Genomic DNA, 9,418 nt, shown 5'->3' with positions numbered 1-9,418 from the left:
AATGTTTGCATATGCACTTGTTAATACATCACCATCACTGTACTCTGTACCTGCCTTGTGTCAATGCTACAAGACATTTTAGACCAATTTATGTAAAAGACAAAAGTAAAGTTCTACTGACTTTTATACCTAACCTGTTCCCTTCTCCTTGCCTTTTTCCATGCCTTCCTTACTTTATCTAGCCACAGCCAGCCACAAAACATACACTAGTCTGAAGGTGATGCTATACAGTATTTTACACCATGCTGCATGCCGTAACAAATGATAATAAGGTTTACAAAGGACAGAAAGTATGCATGCACCACTTACTGGCAAAGTGTTTGTTAAGATAATTCTTGCTTGACACCTCACAGCAGGGAGTTCTTATTGGTTTCACTGCAGTCCAGAAAATTGCTCCTGTACCTGATACTGACCTTGCAAAGTACTAGCATGATGAGACTATGCTACTTAAATCAAGCATGTGTCCGTGCTGAAACAGAAAAGAGGAAGATACTGATTACCTCTCCTTGTTACACAAGTGATTGAAATTTCTTGCTCACTTTGTCAATTTTTCAAGATCCTGTAAAGATCCTAAAGGTCATGCACATTTGTAATCAAAGTTACTTCAAGATACATGCTGAGAGCACTGGTCCAGTTCTTAGGCATGAACGGATCAAGCATTTTCTAGTACCCTTCCTCTAATAAAAAGGTAGCCAACTGTGGAGACAGTATTCTCATGGGAGAATGGATAATTGGTACATGAACTCTGAATAATCCCAAAAGATACAGCAAGGCCATGAGAGGCCCAAGGAAGCTTAAGCAAGCAAGATAAGAAGAAGCTGGAATTCACTGAGTTAATGAGAACTGTGGACTGTTGGCAAGCTTTCGAGGTCAAGTTCTCACACCTGTGCTTAACCAATTATATGTTAGTCACTAAGGGTCTTCAAGGCATGCATCCAATCATAATGTGCCAAATCACTGTAAGTGCATGTAAGGAATAGTATATAAGGAGTTAAGGCTTTGTAATAAATGTCCTTTGTCTGATCATATTGATCTCTGACTGAGTCCATATTATTTCTGTGGCAAATGGTGCCCAACGTGGGGCACCCCCCATATTTTTCATATAGAAACTGAAGGAATTAAAGTGTGTGGCACCAAAGAAAGTGGAAAACGTGGAGCCGCAGGGACATCGGCTGGGTTCGATCCAGCAGGACCAGGACTGGGAGGTAGATGCCTCGGAAAGGAGCCTTGTGAGCCCGGAAGACACTGTGCAGTGCAAATAAGGTAACAGCCGCCGGGTCTGGAAGAGGATTAGGACGGGGAATCAATTAAGTAAAGAAGAAATGGTCATCCTTAAGCTCTTCCAGCATATCCTCTCAGTGAGAGGGACAGAGTATGACGATAATCTGTCAAAAAGACTATTGCTCTGGAGTAAAGAAAAAGAGCTGATCCAGGGGGTTAATGAAGCCCTTGAGCCTGGGACTTGGGAAAAAATCACTAAGGAAGAAGCCTCTGTTTTATGGATGTTTTCAGTCCTTCTTAAGGTGAAGGGAGTAACCTTTAAAGAGACAGACTTAAATTTAATGTTGAAATGGTCGAAGACATGTTATCCAGAGATTGATGAGTCTACTGTATTTGAGGTCTCTTTGTGGAATGGTGCGGGAGTTAAATTGTGGATGCACTTACAAAAGGCAATGACACTGTGAAAAATTTGTTAGTCATTTGGAGATCTACTTTAGAGACGTTAAAGTCAGAAAATGATACCATGGAGCCCAGTTGTCGATCCCCTACCGCCCCCCCCCCCCCCCCCGAACTTGTGCTGGTTGCCACCATGGCTGTGAAGACTGAGGACAAAGATTAAGATGATCCTTTTGACTCAGGCTCTATTGACCCCAAGAAGGAGCCTGTGCATGTTCATCAGCCTGCTGTTGCTGCTCCTGAGGTTCTGATGCCTGATAATTCTGATGCTGACCTGGATGGCCCTTTTAACCTGGAGCCTATTCATCTGGAAAAAGAGCCTGATTTATATCCCCCAGATCCTCATGATAAATGCACAGCTGTAAAGGGAGAAGCGAGACCAGTGGGGGATGTAGATGTATTGTGTGCTTTCCCAGTGATGTATGTGCTGGATCAAGACCTGCGGTGGGAAGGTCTCTCGTATGCTCTTATCAGGGGTATTGGGCGGATTGTGATGGACCCTGGACTTGGGATCCCATATACAAATCATTTGATACAGTCTCTCTGTGATACTCATGTAATAGAAGTTGGTAAATATAAGTATGCCCAGGTTTCTATCAGCCTTTGGAGACCTTTATAGATATTGCTGGCCACTTCTTCCAGCACGGGCTGGCCACCTGTGTTGGAATGAGTGTGCATTTTGGTCAGTATAAAAGCCCAAGCCTCATGTGATGTGGGGGAGGCAGAGCCTCTGCAGGGATGCCAGCTAAGGTTGAGCCTGCCACCTCACACTGCAATGATGCTTCTTGGAGCTGGTTTGCTATTAGTCTCCACAGGGGCCTTGTGCCACGTTCTGTACGTGGGACTGTAGTGGGAGTAATGATTGTCTGGATTTTGTGCTTCAAATATTGTAGTTGTGTGGAGTGTGCTTGTGGGATCCCATACGTGTGTGTGTGTGTGTGTGTGTGTCATGGGGGCGGATGGTATTCTTTGTATTTTTTGTTGTTGGGTTCATGTAAAAGTTTTTAACCGATAGCAGTTTAACATTTCGGGCAAGAAAGGGTTAATGCAAAAGTGCGGTTCCCGGCAGGTATTTATGGTTGCTGCTGCCGAGCAGGCCGGCGTTTGTAGCCATGCAAAGCAGGGTGAGCGACTTTGGAAAAAAAAAAAAAATTATTTGATAAGACTTTGGTACCCGTGTTCAAAAAAAAAGCTGCCCTCCAATTCAGCTCCCGGTGCTCCACCGGCAGAATGGCCAGGATGGATGCCAGAGCCAAGGAGTAAAGGAAAAAAAAAAAAAAGGCGTTCTTTCTGAAACCTGTAAAGTACAAATTGGAATGCATAAATTTTTATGCATGCCAAATTCTCTAAAATTTTTATTAGGGCGAGAAACAACATCTAAAGAAAGCAAAATGGAATTTAGAGTTAAAAACCATCAATTAATTGCAGTTTTGAGTTTATCTTTAATTCAGCAGAAAAGCAAAAAGGAGGACCTCCCTGAAATAGAAGAAAACCTTAATCAGGTATATCTGGGAGTATCGGCATCTGAAGTTCCAGGTAAGATGAAAAATGCTTTGCCTGTCATAGTGGAAATAAAAAGGGGGGGGGCTGCCCAATTAAAATAAAACAATATCCCTTAAAATTAGAAGATCAAAGGGAATTAAAAAAATCATTGATAAATTTTAAAATATAGATTGTTAATTGAATGTGAATTGGAATATAACACTCCTATCTGGCCAGTAAAGAAACATGATGGGAAAAGTTGCAGATTGGTTCAAGATCTCAGAGCAATCAACAAAATCACAGAAGATATTTGTCCAGTAGTAGCTAATTTGTATGATTTATTGACTAAATTGAACAATAATCAGAAATAGTTTGCCCTCCTGGATTTAAAGGAGACTTCCTTTTGCTTACCATAGGCCAAAAGAAAGCCAAAATTTATTTGCTTTTGAATGGGAAAATCCTGACACAGGAAGAAAAACTCAACTAACTTGGACGGTATTACCACAGGGGTTTAAAAACAGTCCAGCAATTTCTGGAAATCACTTAGCATGAGAATTAGAATCATGAAAGCCACCTGCTCAGATGGGGACTCTTACAATATGTGGATGACCTATTAATTGCTACAGAAACAAAGGAAGAATGTGTCCAGTGGACAGTGGAATTATTAAATTTTCTTTGACTGAATGGTTATTGGGTATCCAAACTAATCCAAACTCGAGTTTCCCACCTAGGATGTGGAATAACAGGAGGACAGAGAGAACTTGGAACTGCTAGAAAAGAAGCCATTTGTCAGACTCCACAACCGTTGACCGTCAAGGAGCTCCGGAAATTCCTGGGAATGACTGGATTGTGCAGACTTTGGATCCATAATTATGGTGTTCTGGTAAGACCCCTATATGAACTATTGAAGGGAAACCCTCCCTCTCTGGACTGGACTGATTCAGCAGAAGAGGTTTTTAGAAATTTAAAAGCAGAGCTAATGAGAGCTGCAGCTCTGGGACTTCCAGATGTGACTAAACCGTTTTGGCTCTATTCGTATGAAAAACAGGGAATAGCTTTGGGGGTCCTTGCTCAGAAACTAGGACCATACAGAAGGGCAGTGGTGTTTTTTTCAAAACAGCTGAGTGAAGCGAGCAAAGGATGACCCAGATGCCTAAGGGCTGTGGCAGCAGTTGTCATGAATATTGAAGAGGCTCGCGTATTTACCTTGGGACAAAAGATTACTGTACTAGTGTCCCATGTGGTATCAGCATTCCTGGAGCAGAAAGGAGCCCACTGGTTATCTCCTTCCCGTTTCTTAAAATACCAGGCCACCCTTGTGGAACAAGATGATATAGAAGTTATGATCACTAATATTGTGAATCCAGAATCCTTTTTGCAGCAACAGTCTATAGAACCACTAACACACGACTGCTTGACCACCATAGAGACTGTATATTCAAGCTGACCAGACATGAAAGAAAAACCTCTGGAAGATGCTGATTCTTGTTTTACTGATGGTAGTAGCTTCATGAATAATGGTGAGCAAAAGGCAGGATACGCCATTACCACTATTTCACAGGTAATAGAAGCTAAACCTTTACCTGAGAACACCTCTGCCCAGAAGGCAGAAATAATAGAGTTAACAAGAGCCCTGGAATTGGCTAAAGATAAAAGGGTAAATATTTGGACTGATTCTAAATACATATTTGGTGTGGTCCATGCACATGGTGCTATCTGGAAAGAATGAGGACTTTTGAACCCACAAGGGAAACAGATTAAACATACTACAGAAATTCTACAATTACTGGAAGCTGTTCAGCTACCTGAAGGAGTACCTGTTATGTACTGTAAAGGACATCAACAAGGTGACTCTGATCAGGAAATTGGAAATAATTTGGCTGATTTTGAAGCCAAACGAGCAGCTGACCATGAATATCCCAAGCAGAATGAGATAGAGGAAGAGAAAAACGAATGATTGCAAAACATCACTTGGGGGCAACTGAAAAGTAACATCCTGAATATGTGTGCTTGTAAATTATTAGAGGCTGTGATTTTGTGTATAAAACCACCTGTATTTACTAGCCAGTTGCTAATAAGAAACTACACCTTATATTGTATGGATTTGTCACTTGTAAAAGAGATGTTAGAGCATGCAAATTTGCAGCAGCTGCTAGAAAATGCTAAGGCAAAAGCTAGAAAGATTCTAATACAATGGTAGTGTTATAAAGCAGGTGATGGAACAAATTTAAGAGGGTGGGAGAACTCCACTGGTAAGAAATTTCTTTGGCTAGTCCCTTGCTGCCATCAGCATCTTCAACATGCTGCTGCACCCTGTAATAGTCACTCTGCTAATGTAAATTTGTGTGTGCTTTGCTGTAGTAGCGACTTGTTACTGGATGAAGCAGGTGAAACTCTGCATTGACAACAAGGTGCAAGGACTGAGGCTGACAAAAGGCCTGCTACCACAATCAAGGGCAAGACTGGGCTGGCCTCTGTGTTTGCCACCAAGAAGAACCTTTAGCTCCGCTGTTGGCTGCAACCCAGCAGGCGTGGAGCGGTGGGGACACATGCCATGCCAGACCTTGATGTGAAGGATGGCCTCCCCTGTTACCAGAGAGTCATACAGGAGAAAAAAGGGCAGGCCCAGCAGCCTGTAGTTGGCATATGTTGGAGATATAATCTAGCCCAAATCCCCTGCTCAAGTAGGGTCATCCAAAAGATATATATAACTAAAAGCGGGAGATGTGGAGACAGTGTTCTCACGGGAGAATGGATAATTGGTACATGAACTCTGAATAATCCCAAAAGATACAGCAAGGCCATGAGAGGCCCGAGGAAGCCTAAACAAGCAAGGTAAGAAGAAGCTGGAATTCACTGAGTTAATGAGAACTGCGGACTGTTGGCAAGCTTTCGAGGTCAAGTTCTCACACCTGTGCTTAACCAATTATATGTTAGTCACTAAGGGTCTTCAAGGCATGTATCCAATCATAATGTGCCAAATCACTGTAAGTGCATGTAAGCAATAGTATATAAGGAGTTAAGGCTTTGTAATAAATGTCCTTTGTCTGATCATATTGATCTCTGACTAAGTCCATATTTTTCCTGCGGCAGCCAACAAGTATCAACCAGCAAGCTAAGAAAAATTATGTGGAAGAACTGTGCCATCACAAGGGCTTACTAGCAGTCAGAGGAATACCACAGAGGGACTCTTCCACTCTTTTAAAGTTCCATTTTACCAATGGTGCAATTCTGCACAGAATGGTGATCACACAACCTACTGTGAGATGCCCAGATGGATATCAGCACTTCCGGAGCCTCTGACTGCAGCTCTGCACCCTGTGGCAGAAGCAATGGCTTGAGCAGTGGTCCTCCAGAATGCAATAGCACATTGTCCCAAGCAGCTAACACTTGCAAGCCAGTGTAAGACAAGAAGCAAATGTCTTTCCAGACCAACACTTACCCTTTAAACCTAGTCAGCAAGCCCTTCATCATCCTTAGATGTATTGGTACCTTCCATACAACACCAAAACATCACCTGCAAATATTTAAGCCATTCTCTGGAGATGTAAATAGAAGGCTGACACATAAGTGACAGTTCTGAGAACACTCAAGAAAATCAACCATTAAAATATTATATGATTCTATGAAATTTTGTTGTGAATCTTGATATGTACTCTGCCTCCCCAAATTTCCTTCTAGCAAGCACATGCTTGATGTTCTGGGTTTTAAGTCTTGCTTGTAGTTACAAACCCTGAATCTCACCTGTAATGTTTTTTATAGTATATCTTTAGTATAAACATTAAATGCTATATGTTTAGTCCATAATGTTTCAGCATGGCTATCTTACTGTGCTTCATATAATCTGACTTTAATGCAGTTAAAATGTCAAATTGTAGTCCAGATGTGTCTATTTCCTGATCTTAAATGAAACTTAATTGTATATACTTTTTAGTATCTTTGCATCTTTTCTTTCCTATATATGTTTTATAGAAGGCTTTTTTCTTTTCTGTTTTAAACATCATTCTGATAATAGAAATTCACTAAGACAAGCTTTAAGAAAAAGTTAGCATAAAAATTGTAAGGTCAGTTAGTAAATTAAGTAACTTTGTTACTGCTTGTCTAAGCCTAAGCCAATAGGGACTGCTTGCGTGCAAAAGATAAAGATGTATACTGGTTAGGACTACTTCGGTGGTTTGGGAAACTGCCATGAAAGTACTACATATACTCCAAGAGAAAGGGTGAAAAAGTTCAACCTAGAGGAAGAATTTGAGCCTTCATCTTCACGATCACTGTCAACCACCACCAAGGGACAGATGCATGCTCAAGGAGAAGTGGCAGAGTTCCAAGAAGGACCCCTCCTCTTCTCAGAAATCTTATGAATATGTATATCTACTAACATAAATTTTTGACAACCTGGACAGTGTTAGGAGGAGCAATCCCCCATGTGCCCAGCACTGAATATACAAATACCTATTTAATAGTTACATTGACTATTGAGTTTCTTTATGATGCTTTTATCAGCATCAGATTTGGCAAAGCAGGTGGGACACTCTCTGCTCAGCTGCAGAATCTGCTGAAAGCAGGGACTCCCAGGTAACCCTGGGATTTCCCAGGGGGGTTCCTTGCTTCATATGGCTCACTGCAGGAGCAGACAAGGACAGTCACCACACTGGCTTTGGGGCATTTGTTAAACATCTTGGCTTGGTTGACCGGTCTTGGTAAAGGGTTCCCATGAGACATGGGAGATGTCCTATGCAGGGCACCTTATCACAGGTGAAATTCCTGACATTGATACTTGGATAAGGTTTGCCTATAGAAACTGAGTTTTATGCAATAGTGATTGTGGGCATTGTGATTATAATAATAATTGTGGTTTGTATAACTAGGAGGTTTGTGTGTTGCCAGCCTTGTCTTGTGTAAACAGTGTCTCACAAGGGACTTCATTAGGAAAGTGTTAAGTTACTGATTTTACATGGGAGGAGAATCTGCAGGTGATAAGGAGACTCAAAAATATTTTGAAAAAGTACAGGGCTTTCCGGTGGCTATGAATGCTTATCCTTGTCCTAAATGTAGGCATTGTTTTTTATGTTTGTTGGCTATTTGTAATAACTGTGGGATATATTTGTCATCAGAGACATTATTCTTATACCAAACTGATGATCTGATTTATAAAAGACGTGGGGCACCTTCCAGTTTGTTAGGCGTGATTGATCCCTGCCTATATTGTGCTTTGGGGCTTTCTCGAAGGCAGGAAAAAGAACTCCTCAAAGATAAAAAGGTGAAAATTTAAGATGGGTGGATCACAGAGTAGTGAAGTTTTGAAGAAAAATCCTCTTGGTTGTATTCTAGCTCACTGGAAAAAGATAGGAGGACCGCCCAGTGGGAACATGAATATAAAGACCTTAATTAAATATTGTTACCAGTGGTGGCCCCTCTATAAATTAGAGGGCGAAGAAAAGTGGCCAGTTAATGGAACTTTAAATTACAATACTTTGTTACAGTTAATGTTATTCTTGAGACAAAAAAGGAAAATGGAACGAAATTATGTATGCAGATATGTTTTTCACTGTACAGAACCATCCTGAGTGGCAAAAAAAGAATGTGGAATTAATGTTGCCCTGCAGGATCCTCTGGTATTATCACTGCAAAAAGGTCAAAAGAAAGTAGAAGGGAAATTAAAGTGATGCTGTTCTGCCTGTAGTATTGGACAGTGTTGTCTTAAAGCTACAAAGACCAAAGATGACAAACAGGATCCTATGCTGGAACCAGAGGAGTTAAGGGCTCCCATTTTGAAAAATCCACAGGCAGAAGCAGGAAACTCTCATACAGACAGTAGCAGCAAAAGTGAACGGAAAGTGGGAGCCTCTGGGGGAGATAGTACTGTAACAGCATGAACTAGGAGAAAAACTCTCAAAGTACTTCAAATTGTAGCACCCCTTAGGCAAATTATGGGACCTGAAGGGGATCCAGTTAGAGTTAAAGTTCCTTTCAGAACTGGAGATTTGGATAACTGTAAAGAAATGGCTAAAGGGTATTGGGAAGATCCTGATAAAGTGGCTAAGAGGTTTGAATTAATTTTTAGAAATCAGGATCCTGACTGGTCTGATGTTGATTTAATGCTTGGAGAAATGACTGAAACTAAAAAACAGTTGATATTGAAAACTGCTAGAACTCACATCCAAGCTCAGATTACAGGAGCTTTACAGGGAAATGTGGATCAGCATGTACCATTGACTAAACCTAACTGGCCCCTAATACTGCAGGAGGACATCAGATG

Source organism: Pezoporus occidentalis, unplaced genomic scaffold (genome assembly GCF_034315485.1).
Source record: "Pezoporus occidentalis ecotype Australia unplaced genomic scaffold, CSIRO_AGI_Poc_V1 ctg209, whole genome shotgun sequence".
NCBI lineage: Eukaryota > Metazoa > Chordata > Aves > Psittaciformes > Psittacidae > Pezoporus > Pezoporus occidentalis.
Note: the sequence above shows the minus strand (reverse complement) of the source record.